The sequence below is a fragment of the Pseudopodoces humilis genome, chromosome 18 (assembly GCF_049639895.1).
Source record: "Pseudopodoces humilis isolate 2021_Gansu_Grassland_sample_001 chromosome 18, ASM4963989v1, whole genome shotgun sequence".
NCBI classification, from domain to species: Eukaryota; Metazoa; Chordata; class Aves; order Passeriformes; family Paridae; genus Pseudopodoces; species Pseudopodoces humilis.
The window spans coordinates 8,025,604-8,051,878 of NC_142217.1; the positions used below are offsets into that span (position 1 = coordinate 8,025,604).

Consider the following 26,275-nt stretch of genomic DNA (forward strand, 5'->3'; position numbering starts at 1 on the left):
TATCCGACTACGTCTGGGTTTATTCTTTTATTGCCTTTTTTTTTTTTTCTTCCCCACAGCCCCGGCGGAGCAGGCGGTGGCCGCGGGTAGGGTCGAGAGGTGCTGCGGGGCAAATCCGAGCACGGGAGCTCTCTGAGGCCCCAGGGAGGCCAGGGGACACTAGAGGTAGGTGATGGATGAGGCTCTGACTGACAGCTACCTCAAAATATGATGGAGAAATAGCAAGAAAAGCAAGCGAGCAACCACTGCGGGGAGGTTTAACTGAAAATAGCTGCTGTCCTCAGAGCTAACGGGCCAGCATGGACAGAAGAGGTGAGAGTACTTAATGTATAATTTAAATGTTCAAGAAAGGACAAAATATTAGATAATCTCAGAGTGCAAAAAGCATTCATAGAAGCTTATGATCCTTCCACCGAGAAGACTGTAAAGATCCTACACTGTGGTTTGAGTTCTCAAAGCAGAATTTCCCTAGGGTTTTCTCCAGAGTAATCAGAATTAAAAGTAACTGTTCCAATCCCAGCTGTATTTATACCCTTGCCAGCAGTCAATGCAGGAGACTTGGAATGCTCTCCTGCTCACCCAGAAGGCGATCTGAAACCTCAAATACCCCACCATTTCTTAAAGTAATAACCACTAATTTTTAAAGGCCAAGAGGTTTCCCTGTCGTTAACATGACAGGTTTGTGACAATGCAAAGGAAATGCCTCTGTCAAATGGTTAAAGGGAGAGGGGCTGGCAGTGCCTTGTGAGTTGTCCTTTGGGATGAAGTTGAGGGAATGTATTTCTTGCTTTGAGACTCAATATTCTTTTCAAAATCCAGTGTGATTGCAGACTGACTTAACCTGGTGGCAATACAGCACTTTACAGTGATGTGCAGCCAGTGTACAATAGGTGAATATGGAAATTTCTGATGATTTTTTTAGCCACCAAAATTTACTGCTTATGTTCTGTCATGCAAAAGCATAGTTGTCATGAGTTTGGAGAAGCAGTGTGCTATTAATTTTAAGACCTGGCACAGAGATTCACTTTATGTTCTCAATCCTCTCTCAAGTTTTGAGCAACAGAGCTTGAGTCAGTTTGGCATAAACTACTGCAGAAAGCTCACGTGCTTTACTGTGTAAAACAAAAGCATGAAGGAGTGGTGGAACTGAAACTTCCCTTAGAATGTGAACATGCAATATTGCCACTCTTTGCTTTGGCAGAGTGTGCTCCATGCAGTAGATTCCATGGTTTGGACACAGCACTGTTGGTGTTCACACAGGTAGTACAGCCAGGCCTTGCCCTTAACAGCTTAAAGTCTACTTAGCCAAGACAAAGTCTCCTGCCTCCCCCCTGCCCTTCAAAGAAAAGGGTTTTGAAGTGCTTAACTCTGTCAAGATAAGGTAAATCAGAACCAAAAGTACAGCTCAGATCCTCTTAACTCCTCTCCCAGTCCCTGGGGCGCCCAGTGAATGAGGTCCCTGCGGCTGCAGCCTTGTCCTGCCGTCACTGTGGCTGTAAGGGGCAGAGTACTTCATGGCACAGTGGGGTGCGTGTTTCTCACATGAGACAGAGTTGGCTGAAAGTTGCTGTAGATGTACCAAGAAAGCTGTTTCACTCTCATGTAATTTTTAGTTTTGTAAGATCATAGGGGAAAGAAAGATCTTGCAGGTGCATATGCAGTCTGTCTGCCATGGACTGAGTAGTGCAGCTGACAAAGTATCCATCCAAAAAGTCGTGTTCTTTGAGCAGGAATGTGGTAATAATATTCTGTTGCAAAGCTTCAGAGCTTGGCAAGGCTCAAAGACTCCCAGTCACAGAGGAGAGTGATGGAGTGAACCTGCCAGCTTGGACACCAGAAGCCAAGTGTGTCAGGCTGCTGCTTATGGAGTTTGACATCCTACGTGAGGCCTGTACGTGAATCATAGTGAGAGTGGTCCGAAGTGCTTCATGAAGTGCCTTAGAAAGGCTTGCCCAGGAGCAGTGGGCTTCAGATGTAGTGTGTGGAGGAGATCGGCCCAGTGAGTGAAGTTTTTGTGAAAGGAGTTGAGGGTTTAGATGTGAGGGTCCCACAAGTTGAGCTTTCTTGGGAAATCTTCAGATTTACCCGCTCATGTTTCATTTTTGCAACCCTCCATTCCCGTCCTTCCGTATCCTTTCCTGTATCCTCTCCCTCACCTTAAACCCCGGCAGTGTGTGCCTCGGGGAGAGTTCTGTGCCAGCAGGATCCCCCAGGCTGCGGTCACTGGACCCAGCAGAGGGCAGTGCAGAAATGGGAACCGGGCAGAGCTGCTGGACAGAGCGCACAGCAAAACATCTTCACATAAAGGACTGAAGGGGAAAGAACTGCTGCCAGTCCAGGTGATTCTGATCTGTGCTCTGGCAGCTTAAGGAGCACTTGCTGCTTTTTGCAAGGTGAATTAGACTTAGAGTCTGTTTGGTAAGTAAAGCCTTCCATGTGAACACAAACAGCAATTCCCTTCCTTGTTGATGGTCCCAGAAGGGAAGAGCAAAATCTGGAGAGATTACTTGGAGACATTATCTCATCTTCCTTTCTCCCTTGTTTCTAGAGCAGGAAAGTAAATGCTTTTGCTCTGAAGGTATCCATAAACCTCCAAAAGCTAGGACAAAGAACAAACTCAACTTTTGTTAAAAATAAAAGTTCTTAGCCCTACTTTGCAAACATTGTTTTGAAAAGTGACAGAAAATTCAGAGGAATTGCTGGGCATTTGTGCAGCAGGAATATGGCTTTATGGCTAGAAACAGAACAAAGGTGACAGGGAATCTGTTTTGAAAGCACTGGGAATAGGGCTGTCAGGTAAGGTCTGCCAGGAGGCAGCAAGAGAATAAACATGGTTGTGAAGATAGTTTTGAAGGTAGGAGAGTGCTGTATCTGTTGGGGATACATAAGACATTTGCCTGTTGGTTAATTTTCCAAACCCCACACTCTTAGCCCAACTAAGCAGAATAATGCAGGCAGAGCTTCCTCTACTTGTGCTCCAAGCCTTTCTTCACCCTCTAAAATCACCGGGAGGGAGGAGGTTGTGATACCATGTGTGGTATTTCCCAGTATAAATTCCATTATGGGGCATTCCACACCCTGCTGAATTCATCCCCCCTGCAGGGACAGTCCTCCAGGAAAAAAAAAAATCAACAAACCTGAAAAGCTTAGGAAATCGGCAAGCACTCCACATTTTAGCTTTTTCCTAGCTTTTGAGAATAGAAGCAGACACTGATTCTGTTACAAATCTGGATTAATGGGTAGGCAGTGTATCTGTGGGATAGCATGTTTAGAGTTTGGTATAGTAAGTGGGTGATCAGTGTGGGAATTCATATGGAATTGATGCTTTCTTGCAAAAATAGTTCAGTAAATAGGGTCACCTATTTGACTGTTAGTCTTTTGAGGTTAGTCTCTTGTGGCAATGCTGTACATGGTGGCTCTTACATGAATGTGCTCATTATCTAAACTGATCAAGTCACCAACACCATCTTTAGAAAAGGGGAACTGAAGCACCAAGAGATTCAGTGATTTGCTTGAAGTCAGAGAGTGAGATAGTATGCAGATTGGCTAGGAATGGAACATAATTCAGGTCTTCACGGCCCTATACTAGAAACTTAACCACAATACCATCCTTCCTGTTTTAGTGGGTTTTGTTTTCTTCTCCAGAATCTGAATTTTCATTTAAACGAAACCCTTGAAATCGGAATTCTTTGATTTTGCAAGTAAATCAGACACCACACTGTCTCTGAGTCTGCTTTCAGATGCAGTGAAACCAGCAGCACTGAGCCAAGCATGAACCTCTGTCACCCACTTTGATGAAGAATTTGGGTTAGAGTTTGATATATTTAAACAGGATGTGTCCAAGAGACGAACCTATTGTGACATTTCCTCACACACATCTCCATTCCCATGCTATCCAGTCAATCATTTTCTAAGAGATAATAAGTGGGCCTGATGAATACAGCTCATCTTCTTATCCTTTTAGTCAACTCTTCCAGGTAAAACAGCTACAGATGTTACTCACTGGTATTAGTTATCATGCTAGGTATCACTGAAGAACAATGTGTGTCTGGCCAGGCTGTCAGTCACAGCATATTCATCATTATGCCAAGAACAAACTACATTTTGAAGATGTCACCAATTTGTTATCAAGCCTTGATAAGCATCTACCTAGACAAGGGCAAGCCAATTGGTACAGCAATAATTAATTCTGTCTGAACTGGAATTTGTGCTGTTCTGTGGAGAATGTACAGGTCAGATCCCATCCAGATGGGATGGATGAGAGGAATTAGTGGTTTTGTCTTCTAAAAAGGATGTGTACGTGTGTGCTGGCTAGGATGGAGAATAGTAGGGTTTGGAAGTTAAGCAAATTAAACTTAATTGTAGACTGAGTTACAGCTGAGCTTCTCTATCCCTTAAGTTCCTTTGAATAGATCATGTTGTCTGAAACATTTCACTGTAACAGATATAAACTGCTATTTTTCAAATAAGCAATAAATTTACTGTCTGAGGCTATGAGGAAAATTTCTTGCTCAGCTGGCTATTCCGGAATTGCTTATCTTAAATGATGTTAATTATTTTCCAGGGTAGTTAATGCTGGTTTCCTTGAGCCCAGATTAAATGGATCCTGTCTGATGTTCAGTGGAAGTTCCTTGTTGACATTAACTAAGTCAAATCAAGATTCACATTAGTCTCATGAATTCAAATGCTGAGCACTTAACCACATGAAAATGTGGTTTGGGCTTTCTGCATTTCAGTAGTTTAGACATCCTTCTTTGTAATTACTTGAATGGGGGAAAAAAAAGGGAAAGTCTCAAATTTTTGGTAAAAATATTGTGAAAGGGCAGCCTGCTTTCTGGTGTTTTCTTCATCCAAATGACAAATTTATCTTGCTGGACTGTGTGAGTGTCTGTATGTGCATACTCCACAACTGATGAAGGAACTTTGGATCCCTAGAAATAACATTGGTGCTAATTGCAGAGGTAGCAAGGTGCTGTTCAGGGGAACTGCAGCAATAAATCCAGGGCTGGACATGCTAGGGCAGCAGCATATGAAGCTAGTGTGGCTTCCAGATACACCTACTGGACTACAGAGCTTTCAGGTGCTCTCTGGAGGAACACAGCCCTTGAATTTCAAAGCCAGTTGCTAATTTTATTCCAGTCTGGCTGAAATAAACCACTGGAGTGATCCTTTCCAGACTGAGCCAGTACAGAGCTCTCCTCCCTTTCCATTGCTTCCCTTGCTCCCCAGCACTCTCTCCCTTGTTTGAAGCCACACTGTTTCTCCAGCTCCCTGTTCTCATGTCTTTTCAGATCTCAAGCCCCTGAAAGGAGAGTGGTTAACTTGGCACAGAAAAATTAGCTGAGGTGCTGAACAGTGCTGTGGGTTTTGGAGCCAGGGTTATTGTTTGTACATGCAGTTGGAGTCCTCAGGCAAATACAGGTCCATGAAATACGGGAAGGGGATTCTGACTATAAAGAGTGCATGGAAGAGGTTGTGAGCTTTGGGAAAAAAAATATTTTTGAGTGGGAACTGTGAGGATACCAAGATCAATTAATAATCCAAAAAGGTATCCAGTATATCTTTCTTACTGTTTCAATGCTATCTTCACTCTCTGCTTTTATAGTTTCCCATTCTTTCAGGCATTTTCCGCCACTTCTCTTTCCTTTCAGTTTAGATTGTACTGAATGGTTTACATGATTATAAATTTTCATTTGCTGCTGAAGGTGGATAGTGTTGATGATATTCCTGGTGCTCTCACAATTCCAGAGGCAAATGCTGAGCTTCTATTGAAGTAAGTCGAGGATTGTGGAATCAGTTCCTGATGCATTTTATTTTTGTGCATAATCAACACATGGGGAGATTTTTATGTTTGGGGTGAGGTAAAGGAAATTATTCAAGTGTTCTCTCATCTTTGGTTTTCAGTCCATAGAAACTGAATAAAATTCATTCTTAATATGGTTAAATGCATCAAAATCTCAGGTCCATTTATTTGAATGTAGAGAGATTCTATAGTCCAAATTAAAAGGAAAAAAAGTAGTCTTGTTCTTGAACAAAGACTGATGTGGTGCTGTTACAGGAGACAGAATTAGGACAATGGAAGTTGAGAAATGAGAAGTTGATGGCAAAACAGTGCTTTGCATCTTCTCAGCCAGATTCAGGTGGACAATCTTATTTCTTTCACACTTGACTGAGACACTTTCACATTATTTGGTTGGATTTTTAAAACTTGAAGCCATCAAGTCTGGATGGTTAAATCTGAATAAATCACTATTAATTAATACTCAAAGAAAATACCTTCCATGGGCATGATATGCTGACCTCTATATTCTTGCTGGGATTGTAATCTACTTTCATTGACAGATCTTTTTTACAATTGCAGTCAAATCCCAAATCATAAACCATCAAACTCTTCTGATGATGGAATACATTAGGTTCTGCAGTATGTAGTAACTCCCATACCCAACAAACAGAAACTACTGAATGTGCACCTTTTTTTCTACTTTATAGATTTTATTGGCTTATGCTCTGCAAAGTATTGAGAAATTATCCAGATTTCTGTTCCTCCTCTGTCCCTGGAGAAAGGATAGTTCCTGATAGGTGGGTCAATAGTTTTCTTCAGAGTACAAATATTAATTCCTCATTTGCCAAGAAAAGAAAGGAAAAAAACCCTACCATAATTGCTCTTGTGGAAAAGGAATTGGATTTTTTTCTTCAGACGTTTTCCCTCTCCAGATTTATTGCAAACCTCAGCCAATTTTACATGTGAACTCAACAAGCTGAGTGCAAAATGGATTAGCTTCACCATGTTCCAGCTCCAGGAAATTTTCTAGGAATCGGAAGAATAAGCTGACAGTTTCTGACGAAAGATAAAAAAGTCCTTTAAATGTAGACTTTTTGGCATCTGATGTTAAAGAAACATCATACAACAATATTAGTAAAGCATTTTCTAATTTTAGAAATATCTTTATTAGTTATATACAGACCTCACCACACACACATTTGGATTAATTAAGAAGAAATATTATGTTATGTAAAATTAGTGTAGCTTAGCATAGGGGCCTTGATGTCCTCTATCAGTAAATTAGATAATTAGGAATATGAAAGTGGGAAGAGTGCCCAGCCTGGAGGATTTCCTGCAGGAGTTCTGAAGACATCTCAGGGATGTAGGGAGGGTTTCTGTCTGTGGTGACTCACATTTCCAGGGCCACTTTGTCCTCTGAGAATGCAAGAAGTCCTATTGTCACTTGTGTTAAACTGGAAATGAGTGCTGTGCTGTATTTCAACTGCAGATCTATTTCAGTTCACAATAATGTCACAAGAAAATACTGGCAAAATTTCTGATAATGAGTCTAGAGGAAGCCTTACCCTTAATCACATAAATTGAATTGAGCTTGCCAAGATGACCTTCAAAAACTTACTGGACATGTGAGTAGTGACCTGTGATGCCTGAAACCACAGGTAATTCTAATACTCCTTTACTGACAGAAAAGCCTTTTGGAAAGGTAACTGGAGCTATTCTTACAACAATTTAAATTTGTACTTCTCCATAGTTCTTTGCTCCAGCTGCTCTGTACTGGCTCTGTCTTATATCACTGGAGAGTGGACTGAGTTACCTCTCAGTTTCCGCAGCAGTACCAAAACTGTGTCCATGACCTTCAGGATTTACTTGTTAACAAAGTGATCTGTATATTCCTGATACTGCAGCCTCATCCAACATAAACTAATGCAGCTTTCAGGTAGTTGCTGATTTAGTCCATATCTAAGCTGAAGTTCCATAATTACATTTCTCTAATCACCATCTTAAAAATTCAGATTTGCTGTGTGCTAACTTGTAAAGAAAAAACAGATATAATTCTTCCCATGCCAAGTGTTGGGGATTTTTCCCTCAAGAGCTTTTATAGGCAAATAGATACAATGATTACTACAATACTAGCAAGAAATACCAATAAATGTATGAATGTAAATTTAATGTAAGTTTAAATACTGTGCTCTCTACCATGACTTCCCATATAAATAGGTTTATATACTCTCTTCCTGGGTCTGTAAGAAAGGTTTAGTTACTATTAGGGAGTACTTTTTGCAGTTAGACCCTTTGTAATCCTCATACAGTGTTGTCCTTATCCTTGGCAAAGGCAGAGCAGCTACAGACAAGGTCCTGCACATCCTGAGAGGTTTGGCCTCTGAGCTTCAGTCAGAAACCCAGAATTTCTGACTACATTAAAAATGCCCCAGTAGCTTCCCAAGTCCATGCTCAGAGTCTGTGCTCTGGTCAGGAGGAAATTTCTGTGAGTTTAGACTTCTTCGCTGAAGAGTTGGCTGGAGTTTCATCAGAGCCCTTCAGAAGATTTCCCGTTCCAGTGGTGTATAAACACAGCAACAATAGTACAGTGGCTGTGTTCTTAGGAAGTGTCTCAGAAGTTTTTTTCTTAGTTGTGCAAGGTGAACATTTCATTCTGTAGTTGTTGCTGTTGCTTTATTAGGAATGTGGATGGATGTGCTGTGGCTGTAGGAGGATGCAAATGTGACTTCACGTGCAGACTTGACTTCTGCATCCAAAATGCTGCCAGTAGCAATTGGGCAGAGATCTCCAAGTAGATCTTTTTAGCAAAATGGAAAAGTAGGACTGCACCCAGAATAGAGAAGTCCTGACCTTAGATCTCCTGCTAAAAATAGCCTATTTTTGAAGAGATTAAGGACAAAGATATTCAAAGCTCTCTTCTAGATACAGTTGCATTACAAATTCTGAATTAGTTGAAAGGACACTGCCTAACTCCTCCAGTTTAATTCTGGCTTTTTATTCCTTGTATATTTTATCCTTCCTTTCTTAGAGTCCCATTTTCCCCAGGACAGTCATTGATTGACCATTGGGCCAGAGATCAGGGGAGCCCCAGGCAGGGGCTGCCAAGAGATCCCTGCACTGGAGGATTCCCAGTGTCAGGGCTGGAAAAAGCAGCTTGCCTGGATCAAAAAAGTCCTCACTTCTTGCTTGCTCATGAACCATACTGAAAATAGCTCACCATTGATAAGGGTATATTTTGGTATTCCAGCAGTAAGTCATAGCATTGCACAGTTTTATTCCTCTGTTCTAGGAAATTCAGTAAAAAACTTGGTCCAATACACAGACACACACAGACACACAGACACACACACACACTAAAGAATGCATTTACTCTCAGTGGCTGCATTTACCATCGAAGTTGGTAATGTTTCCTGAAATTGGTTTCTGATCCCCTGAAAGGCTGTGGGGTTTTCTTCGGGTTTTTTTTTTTTCTTTTTTTTTCTTTTTTTTTTCATTTTTTTTTTTTCCTTCAAAGGGTAATTTCAGGGAAACTGAACTACATACATGAAACTCTAAAATATCAACTGTGCAGATAAATTGTGGCATCAGGGGCATAACGTGTGTGTGACCTGCCGCCAGTTGCATGAATTGCAGTGAATTCCCAGTTTCTGCTAGCAGATGGCAGGCATAGCTGAGTGTGGCTGTTCATTTTGAACCAATGTGTGGTTGTGATGGTGACGGAAGAGCAGGAGAGCTGTGATCTCTGGGGAGAGGGAAACACAGGACTGGAGCCTGGAGAGGTAAAACCCAGTTTTAGGGTTGTTGTTAACAGTTTTTAACAATAGTTTACAGTTTTCAGGCTGTTAGGGAGTTACACTCATTGAGTTTTTTAAGGTCATGTATGAATCCTCTTCATGTGACGGACCTGCTGCACAAAATGCCAAGAATGGTACAGCCTACAGGGCTTTGGCAAACAGATCATCTCTCATGATTCATGCAGCTTCCTTTCTCTGCTCTGCCTGTGATGATCTCTCAAATGTGACCTTCAAACATAGGGCTAAAGCTGAATCTGGCTTTAAGAAATGACCCACAAGCAGTTTTGTGCAGCATAAAAAAGAGAAAGTGATCCCAAGTATCTGAAGCTGCCAATGTAGATTGCCAAAGCAATTCTTGGTGAATGAACTGCATGTTTGTACTGGTCATTTAGAAACAGCTTTAAGAGAATTTCCTCTCTTTATTTCACTCATACCTTAACTTCAAGACACTGACAGTGTCACTGTCAGCTTCCCAGAAGTCCCATAGCTGATTCTGATTTACATAAACTATTCTGCATACTGCTGTATGCAGACAGAAATGGGTATCTTCTTGGGTTTTGTTTCTTCCCTTACCGCCTCCCAGCCCCCTTCTCAGGGCTGGGGAAATACAACAGATGCCTGTGTAGGCAGAAGCAGATTTTGGAGGGTGTGTGCATTTTTCTCCACTGAGTTTACCACACTGAGGAGCACTCCATGACTCGAGACAAGTCCTCATCACCAGGGATTTAGTAGCTATACCCCAATGAAAATGGGATTTCAGTGCAATCATGAGGCTGTGCAGAGAGCCCATCACTCTTCCAGAGAATCATTACCACATTTCCTCTTCTGTTCTCCTAATTAGGGGTTTGCACTTCAGTAGAGCACATACCACAGCCTTCCTGCCGTCCTGTACCATGGTACACACACTGCACCAAGGGCTCGTGGTTACAAAGCCAAGAACTGAAAAACTGGGCAATATCAGATTTATATTTGCATATGCAACCTGAAATCTGCCCACTCACACATGTGTGCACTGACTGATACAGGGGTGCTGGGGAAATGCGTGATCTCAGCTCTCACAAAACTAGGACAGAGTTGGCAGAAAACACAAGAAAGGCCCTGTCTCAGTTTTAAGGCCTGGAATTTGCAAACAATTAGATTTTTTTGTAACATGATTTCCTGTAGATAGTTCTATGTTCTACAGAGAAACTTTGCTACCATTCCAGAATAGTTTTTTTTTTAATACAAACCTACTGTTGTTTTAATTATGTTAATTTCCAAAAAGTAATGTGCTGGAGGTGAGAGAGCAGGACTCTCCCAGGTGCTGAATGTGTAAATCACTGAGTTGAGGCAAGACAGGCTGGTAGAACTGAGGATCCCCCTGCTTTTCTGGATCTTGGAACTCCTTAAAATTACTTAAAACTACTTATCAATTACTTACTTAAAATTAATCACAAGACACCAGAAGTCTTCAAAATTTTGAAGATAAGTGCTTTTGTGCTACTGCATCTGCCTGTGCTCACAAAGCACACACTGCCCCTAGTTTCTAAACAGACAAGCTGAGCAATACAAAGCATCTATGCAGGTCAGGGATGACTCAAACAAATCTGAGTCGATGGAGAGGAGGCAGGAGGGGCAGTATTTCTTTCATCTGAAGTGAATGTATTGAAACCTCATGAAAAACCAACGCTAAACATATGTGGCCTTTTGGAAAGTGTCTCTGTGCAACTGCATCCACAACATGGAGAATGATAAAATCATCTCGCGAGCTGAGTCGAATGGCAGAGCTGAAGGAGAGCTGTAAATAAAGTGGTAGGCGGTTTCCTGCTAAAACTCCCCTGCATGTCCAAGAACCCACTGTGACTCAGCCGTTGCAGTCACTGGGAACTCGGCACAGACACCCTTTCCTAGTTGGGTGGTTTTACTTCTCTTTTTGCACCATACCAAGAGGGGCTCCATTCATCCCTGGAGGAATCAAATTGACAAATATGACCCATTACTTTTTATTGTCTTAAGGTAATGATCTCACAGTAAGCCCAACAAGACTGTTCAGACTTCTTGTCCGGTTAGCAGTGACCCCACCCACGCCTGCAAAATGATGTGTCTGCTTGGATCTTTCATGTGAAAGTTCTTGGGACTTACATTCACATATTTTTACTGGGCTCTTATATGCATCTCTTGATGTCCTAAGAAATAAAATTTTTGTTGCTTTCATTTCATGTGCAAGAATACTCAGAAATTACCTTTTTTTTTCTTTTTTTTCTTTTTTTGAAGAGGATGTGTGTAAATATACTGAATAGGAGACAGTTACATATTTGTTTATAATACATTTTCCAGTGTACCCACTGTTCCTTCAGAGAATTAACACCTATGGAAAGATGAACTGAGCTGGAAAATTCCCATATTAAAGTAACAGCAATAGCAATGTCTAGTAGCTTTTAGATCAGCAGCATCCAGTCTCACTTGCACTTGCACAGAATATTTTATGTCTGAAGCAGTCAGGTGTCATTTTACTCTTCTGGGTTCATGGTTTTGGAACATCCTTTGCCATTGAGGTAATACTTTCCCTGGTCCATTTTGAATTTGTACAGACAGTTGCCTTTCCATGTGAAAAGTTCTCTGCACACACCGCTTTAAACTTGGCACTGGGAATTAATAAAACAGGTTTGGGAGATCTGCAAGCTTCCATGAAATAACCTAGAACAAGCTGTTCTTAACCTCTTTATCCATACAATATTTACTATGCTGCCACTTTCTTTACACTTCTATTTCTACCTTGTCTCTTTTCTTCCACAGTCCTTTTTCTTATTTTTTTTTTAATTTATTGTACTAGCTCTGTGCTAGTCCCATCTAACTCCTTATTGGTTTCCTCCATAATAGTGCTGGAATGTTGTCCCATCTGACCTTTCTCTGTGTGAAAAATACCTATGGCCCAGGTCTAAAATTTACTCCACTCTGTTTTTTTCTGCTTTCCAGCCCGATGTTATCTAACTGACCCTTTAATTTCTGTTTTATATCTCTTTTAGTTTCAATATTCTGTCTGCCTTTTGCTTTCTTTCTGTTATATTAAGTATACTTTGTACAGGCTTTTTTTTCTCTTCTGAGAATTGTCTACTTTCTCCAGAGTTTTCAGTTTGGCATCTGAAGGTTGTCTGTGGTTCCTTGTTAGTGAACTTCCTTTCTGGGAAGTTCAGCCTCCTTGTATTCTGACTCAAGTCATTAACATCAAAGTACATTCTTCTTTTTCTTGACAATTCCTATAACTGCCCAATTTTCTCTTCCCCAGTCCCCTGCAGTGCCCCCCACAGCAGTGCTTTGCAGGGCATGGCCTTACCAAAGCTGCCACTAGGTTGCTTTCCCTCAGCCAAGTCCTGCTGCCCTCACAACAGTGAATGATGGAGGACTCGGTGGTTTTTTGCAACCCTCCCAGCTGAAAAGCAGGAGTCAGGGCTTTCCCAAGTGCACCTGAGGAGGGGATACCCAGGAAGGAACCCAGTTTATTGCAGAGGCCAGAGGGAGCTGAGGGGTGGCTGGCACTGGGGACCTGGCCCTGGAGAAGTGGAGTGAGTGATGTAGGGGACACCAGGTCCAAAGACAGGGGAGCTGACATCAGTGGCTGGAAGTGCTGGAGATGTGGATAAGGGGACTCAAAGGCAGGAGGGGCTGGGGCTCACCATCTGTCAGATCTGGTGCCATCAGCTGGGATTCTGGCTTGGGGACCAAGGACACAAAGTGACCTGTCCCATCCCCCTTGCTCACAATAAACTGCCCTAAACTCCTTTTTCTTCTACCAGAAATAGTGTCAATACATAGTACATCCACTTCTAAATAAGGAGGTTTAATATTTAATCTGATATCCATACTAAATGATAATTTCATTTCACCAGGTGACCAGAACTCCTCCTCCTCTTCCTCCCCCACATACTCTTATTTTAAGTATATTAGTACTTAGGGAAAATTATGGGGCTACGTGGGTGGCGGCCCACAAACATAAAGTGGGTGCTGAGATCCTGCCTTCTGAGAAGAACTCACCAGAATGACCAGTGAGGGCAGTGAGTGGGCAGAGCCCAATGCTGGGAGTGGTGCACCTGCCAGCATCCTGCAAGGTGACTACTGCCTGTGGCTGTGACAGGACAGCCCATGCCCACGTCAGGAAGGGAAAGTGCTGCACCCTTACTGGTCATGGTGAGTCATTTGTACCTTCTGCTACATCTGGCATGAATTTCATTTTGAGTTACTCCTGTGCATCATTATTTTCAATATTTCCTTCACCAGAAGCTGGAGTCACAGAGGTGAAATTACATTTACCAGAATCTGTCATTAAAATTGACAGCTAGTTCTTAGTAGAAGTAAAAGAATCAGGTTTTTGAACAGCACTGAACAGTGCCATTTTCAAGTAGTCACATGTGGAGTAAGACCATTCATCAGAAATAATAATGAGAATATAATCCCAAGTATTCAAATGCACCTGCCTGTACTTTTCCCCTATTAGAGTTGAAATCAAGCAAGGAAACAGTACTTGGGGGACAAGTCCAATTAACCATGAAAAAGTGGAATTTACCAGATGACTAGCAAGCCTGTTTTAATTTAATGGAAAATTTGTGTTACTCTTTTGTCTTTACATAACACTGTGTGCAACTTAACACTAAGCATTAACATCAGATGGGTTTTTGTACCACCTTGGATTACATCCATAGTTTTGGTCTCACCCATCCTGTGAGGCTGCCAGTGTCTCTTTTGGCCATCCAGATTTATGTCAATTTTTTATGGCCTCAAATAACTCTGTTGTAAACTCCTGGACTACACAGAGGACATTCTGCCTTCAAATACACACCTTTGTTGTGGCTTGGAAAACTTTCCACCAGGACTTTACCTTGGTGCCTTCTCTGGTTTTATCTTATACGTATATTAAAGTATTTTACAGGAATAGATTATCAGGAACTTGGACTCGGTTTTTCAAAGGAATTAGGACCAAAACCTTTATTTGCACACTGCCTGTCAGGTGTAACTGCAAGGACTTTCTGCTGAAATAGAAAAGCCACACTGAGAAATAAGGCAAACCAAGATAGCCAGAACAGCATTCATTGGAATCGTGTCTGTTTATATTTGAATCTCTTGTTTGGAGGAAGTTCTGTTTTTACCTATAATACTATGCAAGTTCCTATAAAAATCAGTTTGATGTTAGTATTACTCAATTTCTGAAGAAATAATTTGGTTTTGTGTTGAGAAAACTTACTGCCATGCCCCCTCTGCTGGAGGGAAAAACCATCCCTGCATGCTGAAAACATCTAGTAAAAGCATTACAGCTTATTATTGTGCAAGTATTTACAGGCTCAGAGTTTACAAGCTCTTTACTACCTTTCTATTATTATCTATCATTATCTGTCATAAGTTGTGCTTTAGAGAAGAGTCTGGATGATCACTGCAATTTTGTTCAAATTACTCCATCTGAATGAGTCAGTGTGTTGAAAATTCATCTTCCCAATTGATTCTTTTATCATCCAAGTTATTTTCAGCAGTGTCCATCCTCTTCATCCCCCTGCTATATCTTGTATGTATTACTTACACACGTTCACACTGACTATCACTACACACTCTTAGAGTGAATGCACATAATACAGCAAACTGGAGAAATCTGACTGCAAGAAGTCCACATGCTTTTCCAAGGCAATTCAAACTGCAGAGGTGTGCTTGTCTTTCTGACTGCTCTGGTTGTCTCTCAAGTGTGACAAGAGCAGGTCACTGGGTGAAAGACAAGACAAGAAGCACAGGCACAGCAAGGAAAGGCAATCCAATAGCTTCAGCATTGAATAAGATCATGGATTTCAGCCCTGCTCTGAAATACACTGCCTGGTGAACTTGTTCTAGTTACTTAGGCTAATAGCCAGAAAAGAAGTGTGTCACAACATTGAGCACTGCCCAAAGAAAGTTGGAGGTTTCTGAGATGAAGTGTTGGACCTGTTTATGGTACTCTGTGGTGTACATTGAGAGCACTGAATTTCTTTGAAAGGACATCCAAAGCAGCCAGTGTGCCATGCAAGCAGCCAGTAAGGAACTATTGCCTGCAGAACTAAAGATTTTCCCCTCTTGAGATTGTTCAAAAATCAGTCTCTGAAGAAAGGCAGTCTTAAAAACAGAGCAAGCCAAGAGGGCAGCTGATTAGTACTTAGACTTCCCCCAGAATATGGAAAAGTAAGATTATATCCCTGCTTGGTGGAGAGCAGTCAAACTTCAGTTTCTCCCTTTTCTTGCAGTTGTCCTAACAACTAAGTAGCAGTCTCCTCTCACTGAGAGGGAATGAGGAGTATTTGTTAAGTATTTGGGAACTTAACATCTAGAGCAGTCACTTGTGGCTGGGAAACACTGAATTCTGGTGACCCCTCTGAGTGCTGTTAACTTACTGCAGATTAATCAGTTATTAGATAAGCTACTTAAGTGGTATTTGAAGCTGAGACAGAAGTCAGTGACTCACCTATGTTAAATCAAAGCCGCAATCTGCAGGCCTAAAGGCAAGGCCCATTCTTTCTGTAGGTCAATGGCTCTTGAAAGCCTTTCTGTGAACTAAAGCAAGTTCACAGGAAGACCAGAGAATATTTCCTTCTATGGATTTGTGGTGTGAAGTCCTAATTTCAAAATAAGCTTGAGAAGCATGTCCTTGAGTCCATGCCAGGGAGAGGTTTGATTCCCCAAACTGAAGCCTGAAGCACCCACATTCCCACAAAAGACCTCAGTAGTAAACTGCTGGATAAAACTGAGGAGGTTGAAAAGATAATGATACCCCTTTAAGAAAGTGTCTCTAATGAAGTCTCTGAAGGGATGAGAAGTACTTCAAGCCTCTATTATTTAATTCAATTTGAAAAAATAGTGTCAGTTGTTCCATAAACATTAAACTAGAAACCCTGAGGGAAGGAAAACCATACTGAATTGGTGTTTCATTTTAAAAATATTTTTTTTTAAAATGTAGTTGTATTTCAGATGAAAATATGAATTAATTAGTTTCCTAAAATATACTCTTAAGTACAGCATGTGAGATTAAATGAGTATTCAGTCTTAGCTGCAGCAGCCAAATAAATGTTAGAGTTAACAGGTTTGGACCACGAAGAACTAGCCCTGAGTTCTAGGGAAGTTAGAGAACCCAGCCCGTCTTTGGAAACTGATGCCCAACAGGGCAGAGGGTGAAAAACAAGTAGTCTCAGTTCTCCTGTATGCAACATTTTGTGACTATGCAACATTTCCTGGCTGATGAAATGCAGCTGCAGTACCTCCAGGTGTAAGTCATCTCTTGCTTTCCAATTTCAATGCAATAAAGAGTTCCTTTTCCTTCTGACTGAGAAGGTTTTATTGCAGGATCTGTGTACACTAAAGGAGGAAGAGGGTGGGAAACATATAAGGAAGTGCTTCATTCCAAAGCAGTGGGTAACCAGAGTCAGCTCTGCAACCGGAGGAGCACCATCCTGCTGAGGCATTTGGACATGCTTAGGTACACCTCAGAGTTTCTAAGTCTGCAATCTAAGGGTCTCATCCCACCTCCACAGGACTCTTGTGCTTGTATGATCAGAGTTAACCTGCTTCCAGAGGCCAAATTGTGCCCAGCCAAGTTGTAGCACTTAGTAAAAGTGCTGGAAAAACAAGTTCCCTCCTGCCACTCTGTGGGATGTAGGACAGGCACTGACCCAGGACACAACATGTCTCTTTCCAGAGGCCTGTTCTTTTTTACCTGTGCATTCTGAAATGATAATTTCTTACCTGTGCATTCTGAAATGCAGTCTGCCCATTTAGGCAGAGCTGCAACATGAACATACAACTTGAGAGCTATTGAGTCAAGGCACTACATATCCAGACATTCATAGACAATATAAACACATGAATGAAAAGCAGCAAATGAAAACCATGATGGAAACTTGTTCTTCAGTATGAGCCTGCAAGAGACAACTACCAGGAAAGATGAAAGCATTGCTCCAAGGGACGTATCTGTAACTTTTCTGATGAAATAATAAACCAATACACTTTTTCCTACTCATGTACCAGGAATTTAAACAAGCTTAGTGTAAGATTACAAACCATAAACTATAACTTGAGGACATTGTAAAACATGAAAAATGCTTGGAATTCAAGGACAGAAACTTTTTCCACAGTTTATGAGTAAGAATTTCATGGCACTGTTGCTTTTATGACTTTACAAGTACTCTTTACAAATGTTATCAGTTTGCAACACTCCACAGCTGTGTGACAGAAATTGCAGAAGTACTGGTGGAGGGAGCTTTACTCCTTTACGTCTGGGAAATGCAGCCGTTACAAGGAAATGCATCTATCTATTGCCCAGAACAAAAGATGAATGAGAAAGATTCTCCAGTTATTTTCAGTTCTTTTTCCTTTGGCTGGAATTTTTGTTTTCCCCAGACAATCATGTGTCCAGCCAGAACCCAGGGTAGTACAATGACATTTCTAAGAAACAGAAGGGAAAGTTGCCACAAGCAAAAGGGACATTCACCAAATGCTGCCAGTTTTGATTAAAATTTGGCACTATTTAAATGAACACTCCTGTGAATGTAGACTTCAGAGATCTTCTTAATAAGGACTGTTCCTCACAGCCTTGTTTGTAGAAGTTGCTAGTGACCATTACTCAGGCTGATACCACAGGAGGCCTGAAGTGTGTAGCATTTTTCAGAAGGCAGTGTGTACTTTCTAAACAGGGTTTAGAAGGAACACCATTCTGTCAGAAGAATCAGTGATTGATACTCAGCAGCACTGGTTTTATGAGCAGTATATGCTGTTATTTAACTGGGCCAGCCAAAGTGTTTTGTGAATTGTCCACATTATGTATTCTGAATCGAACCTACATACCTGAATGCTTAATTTTTCCGGGCAGGGATGAACAATGAAACTGGAGAGTGATTTGAGCCAGCCCAGTTGCACTTGAAAAACGTCTGCCCAAAGGTATTAATTCCTTCATCAATATGCTTAGCTGCTGTTCACAAACCTGGATGGAGGTAAAAAAAGGGGCCTGGAGAATATTTTCACTCCAGACACTCACTCAAGTATTTCATTTGCCAGAAATGAATGTAAAACTGATTGCATTAAATGGCAGCATGAAAGCAGTAGTGAGTGTGCTTCAGCCTCCTTAGCTCCACTGGTGAGTGCTGGAAGCTCTTGTGGTCTGGAGTGGACTGAAACACCACTGAGTTCCCAGCAAAGGAAGAGCCAGAGGTACCAGAATGCAAATAAACCAATGGTCTGTGTCAAACAGTAGGGTCAACTGTTCAAGTCTCCCTCTGCCTTAAAAATCTATGAAAACAACAAAAATGTAAATACCTAACCCATATCTGTTATGGTTATTAGTTATCACAGTGTTATTTTTGTAGGAGTCTAGATAACGTATTCACAAACCAGAGATATCTGTAGGTGAGAAAAAGAAACTTGTATGTGCCTTTCACTTTCACCCGACACGATTTCTCATAAATTAAGCTGTACCCAGCAATGGAGCCCAAGATCTGACAAGCTTTGCCTTGCAAATCCAAGGTTGTATGCTGCCCTTTTCCGTTCTCAGGTGTCTATTGTCTGATGTTTGTAGTTGTTCAAATTGTAACAGAGCAACAGCTCTTCAAATGCTCCTGTGTAAAATCTGAAATTACTTCAATATAAATGCTTGATGTTTGGAATGTCAAAAGTCCAAAGGTGCAACCAAAAACGTGCACACAATGTCCTGCCAGCTCTGCAGAGCCACTCTGTGATATTTGCATGAGTCTGAGGCACCATCTGCACTAAATTGATGTCTCCTAGTTGGCTCTTAAAGTATTGACTGTTTCTATTTTGAACAAACAAGCACTGATGGCTTTTACAATAGAGTGCACTACTGCAAGTCTGGTTTTGTGGGCTTGTCAGGTTTTGAAAATAAGGCATACTGGGTCTGCATCTATCATTTATTGCTGCTTTTCATGACAAGTTGAAAGCTTGCTAAGTTTTTGTCTTCAGTATATTTAGATCCCTAATGAGTCTTTTTTTTTTGGTTGTATTTGAATTTCAAGTCCAAGTTTTGTTGTTTAGTTTGGAAGGTGGCTCTATATAGAGCTACATTCAGAAACAACCATTGTGTTGCAAACTATGTGCAAACTTCTAGCCTTCTATAAAAATCAAATACTTTCATATGAGTCATTAGTAACTGTTTAAATATATTTAGGTAGATAAATGTTCTTACAGTTGTCTCACTACAGACTTCACACAACCATTAGTTCAGTAGAAACATCAGCTTATGTGTACATAAAAAGTGATTTTAATATTTTTTCCTTGAAGCAGGTCCTTTTCAGTTTCTTTCTATGGTTTGTGTTGTTTTTCTGTTTAGTTCATACCATGAGGTTCTAAAGTCTCACTGGAAGGAGCTGATGAAAATCTTGGAGCACCAGTAGGTATATTTACCTTCACCAAAACCAAGTACTGAGATGCTCATGGATAAGTTGTCAGTGATGGCTGTTCAAGACAGCGAATGCCAGCAATAAAATTCTGACCTTCTTTCCATTAAATTCATATTTGACCTTGTATATTCTGGGCTTAGTGGAAAGAGCTGGGTCTAGATTAGAGAGTTTCAGCATAGTGCTTTAACATAAGGTGCTGTACAAACTAAAACCTGTGATTAAAATTACTTAAATCAAGAGGTGGAGGCAGTTTGTGACATTTTAATGTCAAATTGTATTTTAAAACGTGACATTTCCATATGGCTTGTAGAGGTCTTTCTAAAATGAACTGATGAGATGTCTTCCCATTGGTTCATGCAGTCTTGTGTCTTGATTTTTTAAATAATTTAAAGAAACCTTAGAATGTGAAAATATACTTCATCAATTATACATTGAGTATTCTGATTTAAGAAGAACTCTGTGATTTAACGTGACATTTTATATCTTAGACCTATTAAGAGATAAGTAGGTCTTGTATATCCATATACTAGTGCGACTTCATCCAAAATTACTGCTATTAACATGGCAACATTCATTCATTCACTCATGCCAGTACTCTGGGAGCAGGCTGCTATTTGTAGGGGCTATGGCAATAAATGCATTCTACATCCAGGCTTGTAAGTACTTCTGGGTTTGAATCTTGCCTTAAGAATACACACCATAATAAGAAACTGGAAACTCAAGCTTCTTTAGGTCCCAATCCAGCTATGTACACAAAACCATGTAAGTGCTATTGTTGAGCAGCTTCAAACAAAGTTTCACTGCTGCTGATTTCCTCTTTATATTGTTTTTGTTTTTTCAGCTGTTTGTTGTGAATCCATGCCTGGTGTCCCCCTGCAGAGCAGCACAAGGCCAGCTCTTCCTCCAGCTGTGATTTTTGCTTTTTCTTTCTAAAGTACCAGTTCCTGCTGAGCCCTTGGCAGCATCCTCCCCTCCAAGGGCATTCCTCTCCCCCTCAGGGTGTTACTGCCAGCACCAGGTGAGTTAGGACACCATTGCTCACAAGCACTTTCTGAAGAAGATGCCAGTGCTGCTTGGTGCCCTGTGTCCAGTCCAGGATCCTTTTTGTCTGCATCCCTGGGCAATCACATGGACAAAGCTTTAGTTATAGCTTCATGGAGAAATGCAGTCCTTTTACAAACAGATTCTCTGATCTCAGAGCAAAATTTGGTTAGTTAAGGACAGTCATGATGTGTGTCTGAGGTGATACTCCATGGGAATACAGATAAACACTGACCAACGCACAAAGGGAGTAGTGAGGACAATTCACTTTTCAGATTAATTATCAATGATTAGAAACAGCAGTCTGGTCTGCTTGGCTGTGCAACCTGCAGCTGCCACCAAAGCTGCTATTAAATGTGTGCCCCTGAAGACTCTGCAGAGTAACACCACACAGCAACAGCAGTGTGGGCTTTCTCCTCTCTAGCTCCCTGTAGCTTTTAGATGCTCACTTCAAACTTTACTCCTCAAGTAGCTTGATGCTAACTTCCAAAAGCTTTTTCCTAAATTAATGCCTGTGTGTGCTAAATGTGAGATTGGTGTAAAATTCTTGAGTTACTTTATTAAAATTCTGAATTCCTTTCATCTGTGCTCTAACATTTTATTAATTTGAAATTATCTTGATTGGTGGTGCTGTAGCAGTGATGTTTTTAGTTTAAACAAGATGAAGTTCATAGAGAAAGGTGGTATTTTTGATTGGACCTGAAAAAGATCTTGCCTGCGTGAAAATTTGACTATTAGTAAAAGTCTCTTCCTACTAAGCACCAGAAATTTATTTCATGAATCTTCCAAGAGGCCTTGAATATTGCACAGTCCAGACAATGTATGCTCTGGAATGGCTGTAGCCTCTCAGCCTTACTGGCTTCTATGTAAATTTCTATTTGACAACTCAGATTTTAAATTTTTGGAAGTAAAATGTTACTCTTCTGCTTACTTTACTTTAGGAAAATTATTCTTCTGTCACATTGCTGAATGAACTGCATGCTGACCATGCTAATCAGAGAATATTAATGCAAAGGCAGCAGCTGTCAAGAGAAAGCATTGTAATCTGTATTCCCCAACACTGGTTATAGGGACTCTCCAGTCTTGTTAAGCTTTTGCTAAATTTTTTGCTAAGTTAATTTTGCTAAGTTTCTTTTATAAAATGAAACTTGGTCACAAAGGTGAGTGACTGAAGTCTCTTAGCTACTGACCCAGCTTCAGTCAGGATGAAGATCTAATGCTTTGGATGCCGTTAATATTTCCTGTTTAAAGAGTTCTTTTTTTCTTGTGCAGGAGTTAGAATAAGCCCATCTGGAAGCCAGCTCTACAGACTGTTTCCAGAGCAGCAAGCAATACTAGTGAACTAAAGACCAAGCAATACCAGTAAAGATAAGACTGGTTAATTATTTTTTTTCTTTGATCGTGTCATAGTCCTATTCCATAGAACACTGATTTTATTTAATTTACATGCCAGCATATTTATACCCTGGAAAGAAACCAACAGGTGACACCCACTTCTGCAGAACACAACTGGACTTCTCTAAGTATTTCCTCTAAGTATTCTTTGTAAATGAAATGAGTCAGCTAAGCTGAACAGCATCACCCTTTTCACAGCCTGCAGGCTCTGTGGCAGGGATGTGTGGTGAGTGACAGGAACTGAGTAAGTTTGCATGCTGGTGGGAGCAATGAAATAATTTCTCATGCTAAGGCTGGCTGTACAAGCTGAGGTTTTCCCACTCGCTGAGATGCTGTTTTTCATCTCCACACGCTGGGTGCAGCTGGCAGCTCCTGGCAGCTGCAGGAAGGCTTTTGCCATAATCCTCTACTGACTCCACTAAGCATAAGCTCACATGCTATGTAGAGTATCTATTCTCAAGCAAAAAGAGCACAGGGAGGTGCCTTGCTAATGCTTTAGTTGATGGTATTTGCCACAAAAGTTAGGTCACTGTATCTTAGAGTGACTCCTCTGTCACTCAAAATCAAAGTTCAGATTTTGGCTCCATGACACCATGGGAGAGGCCAGACTCTTCTTGTTATAAATAGTGGGATTTTGATGTGTGTTGCTCACATTTACCTGCCCTGTCCAAGTCACATCTAAAATACTACAGCCATCTCCTAACTAAAACCTTGGCAGGTTGTACCTAGAGTTTTCCTGTTTCATATGACTTTGCTGGCTCCAGGTCTTTAGAAATTCCTGGTCAAACACAATTTAGTCCATCTGCCAGACTGCTCTGTCCCAAAGCATAAATTACAAGCAGCTGAATCTCATGTTAGGGATGTAAATACAACTGACTTCCAACCCATTAATTCTAACTCATTGATCCATTAATTTCAAATCATTAATTAAATTCAGTGATGAGGAGATAGTCTGAAAAAAAAACCTTGAAGGATAAAGATGTTTTTCCAGACTTCAGTCAGTATGTCCACATTGCATCTTTTATGCAATATAAAACAAACACCAGGAACAACTGCATTTTATATTCTTGTGTTCGTGTCATATTGTTCTGTGTGAAATGTAGGAAACTAAGTCTAAATTAGGACAGATCTCTTGGAGGTCAAACCTGATACTGACTGTATGTGCTAAAAGCTGGCCTTCAGTGAAGTTTCATCTGAATACCAGGGAAAGGAAGAGTTTCAGACCCCTCACTTGCAGAGTAATGTATTATTGCAAAGAATTGTTTTCCCAGCTTTCTTCTGTGATGCTGAGCTCCCATGTGCTGGTTCCTTGTGCTGAACCAGGATATGAAAGGCTCAATCCTACCCCTTTGCAGTTTACTCTGTCACTGTGGGCAGGCATTGTTGCCAGAATAGAGCAGGTGTTGGCCTGTCCCCATCTCATCCTCTGAGTTTCTGGGCTGCTAGGGACAAGGCTTTTTACAGATCTGTTTTATGGACATTTGTGAGCCATTCAGACATAACCATTATGATCCATGTATTTTTCAGCTCCACACTTGTGACTTGTCTTGCAGTCAGCTGTGGAGCTCCCAGCTAGCTCAATTTCTAAAGTAAGTACTTACAAAAAAAACCAAAAAAAAAACCCCAAAAAACAAAGGCCTCATGATTATTTGGATTCCTAATCCTAGAAAAAAAAATTAAAAATTTGTTTGAAATCCAGTTCGCAACTTCTCAGTACTACAAAAGAGAAACAAATAAAATTGAAGAACCTGTTCTGTACACATTGGCCAATGGACTGGAAAGAAGGATTTTTTAAAATTCTTTCAGGGTAGGATGAAAAGCTGTAAAAGATCAGACTTCCTGATCAAGGGAAAGGATTTTTCTGCTTCTGTAATATCAGTCTTTTACCAAAATTAGGGAGAGAAGCAGGGAATTGCTACAATTTTAAGTAATACTGTCAGTACAGTACTTGGAGCACAAAAAGTCTAAGCTGAACAGAAGATTTCAAGTTGCTGCTTCTTTAGAAATCTCTTTTCACAGAGATCTGGGGTCAAATTCTTTTCTAAACTGTCTTGGCACCATACCAACAAAACGCTGCCAGTGTAATTGAGGGAGCCATTGTAGCTGAGGGAGCCCTGACTCCTGCTTTCATCTGGACTGTGTTGTCTAGGTGTAGTTTGACCTTTCTTTTACCCATGCTGTGACCATCTCGAATAATGTCCTTGAATATTGCTTTGAAATGAGGTGCATATTGTAGTGGCAGCCAGAAGATTGATTCCTTCTTTTTTAATCTGTGCAAACCAAAACTCTCTCATCAAGCATACTCTTAAAAAATCTGCTCATGTTTAATCTAGTGTAATTTAGAGCCTGGCAGCCACCAACTCAGTGCCTGTTCCAACTTTGTGCTGACTTCCTCTGCGACCCTTAAATCAGAGGATGATTGCTGTGGGGTCACCTCCAGAACAGTCTGTTGAGGACTCAGACGTTTTCCCTGTGGCTGCAGAATGTGTCTGTGCTGAGCTGCACCAGGTCTTGGGGAAGAGCTTTGCAGATGATACAGCATAACTTTGCATTTTACTGAAAGACAAGGATTTTCTAGTTTAGGAAAACAAATCCATTTCTTCATGCAGGTTGCCAGTGCTTTTGCCCTTCTTGTAACACGGTTTCTTGAAGGCAGATCTTTTAAAAGGGACCTTTTAGTCTCTCCTGAAGATTACACTCTTGTAGGGGTCTTGCCTTGATCTGTAGATTTAATGGCTTAATAAGCATTAGACCCTCCTATTATGCAGTAACAAATAGGAATACAATACTTTTATCAATATTTGGCACAATTAATTTTTTTTTTATGTGAAACTAAATATTGATGCTGTCAAGTGACTGCAGCTTAAGGGCATAAATTACAAATGTTCTCCTGCGAGCCTCGCTCAAATCATGCATTCATATACAGTAACCAACTAATGTCTTTCTATTCCTGTAAGCCATATGATTTGATTGCCAGATTACATGATTCTGTATTGTGCTTAGATGTCAGTGTTTTTATTGTTATTACCAATATTATGTTTTATTCTTACTGTAAGTAGTAACAAAAAATGAACTGCTTCCTTACACTATAAAAAGAATACAGTCCCATTTGCAGAATGTCTCTAAACAGAAAATATCTTTGGGAAGAAAAAAAAAAATTGAATAAATAATTCACAATATGATGAATGAGTAGAAAAAAAGGTCTTTTGATGTATTTTGCTACTCAGGACAAAACCAGATTTTTAAAATAAAGTAACCACCTATTTTAATGGAGAACAAAAGCTCTTCTAAAGAAGGATTGCAGTTGGTGTGTTTTTACCCATTCTGCACTTTTGCAGGTAACAAGACTTGTGAAAGTAATGATCCCTTTGATTTTCCTGATTCTTGTCTTTTTTCCATCCTCCTGTTTCTTCCTTAGCTTATTTCTTGGCTTATTTTCTAAATGAAATGTCAACCCACCCACCCAAAAGAAACCGTAGTATTTCAAGAATACCAGACTGCAGCAAAACGAACCAGCCTGTCTGTAATATAAACAGGCAACAAATAAATTCGTAAAAACCTTGGAATTAAAGTCTGCCAACTTAAAACTGCCCATGCTTTCCGCACAAGAGCATCCCTGGGAAAACCAGCATGTGCATTTTCCTGTTTTCTCACGAAACCGGAGGAGCTTCATCAGCTCGCAAGTGAACAGCGTGGTCCCTTCCCGCTGGGCAGGGGGAGCCCGGGCTGGCTGCAGCAGCGGGGCAGGGGCAGAGCACAGCGGCGTCGCTGCAGGGCGCAGTGCCAGCAGCACCCTCAGCTCCAGCCAGACCCCCGTCACAGCTCGCACTGCCCTTTGCACGTGAAGGGGCCGCTCCTCAACTGAGAGCCCATAA

At 40.9% G+C, this 26,275-nt stretch overlaps 1 long non-coding RNA gene across 1 annotated transcript; it reads left to right on the plus strand.

Annotated features, from left to right (window-relative positions):
* The first annotated feature begins 48 nt into the window (after nucleotides 1-48).
* Nucleotides 49-25,489, plus strand: LOC148182922 (uncharacterized). The gene is made up of 3 exons (XR_015774071.1): nucleotides 49-165; nucleotides 20,806-20,982; nucleotides 22,278-25,489. It is a non-coding gene; the product is annotated as an uncharacterized LOC148182922 (long non-coding RNA).
* The last annotated feature ends 786 nt before the right edge of the window (nucleotides 25,490-26,275 follow it).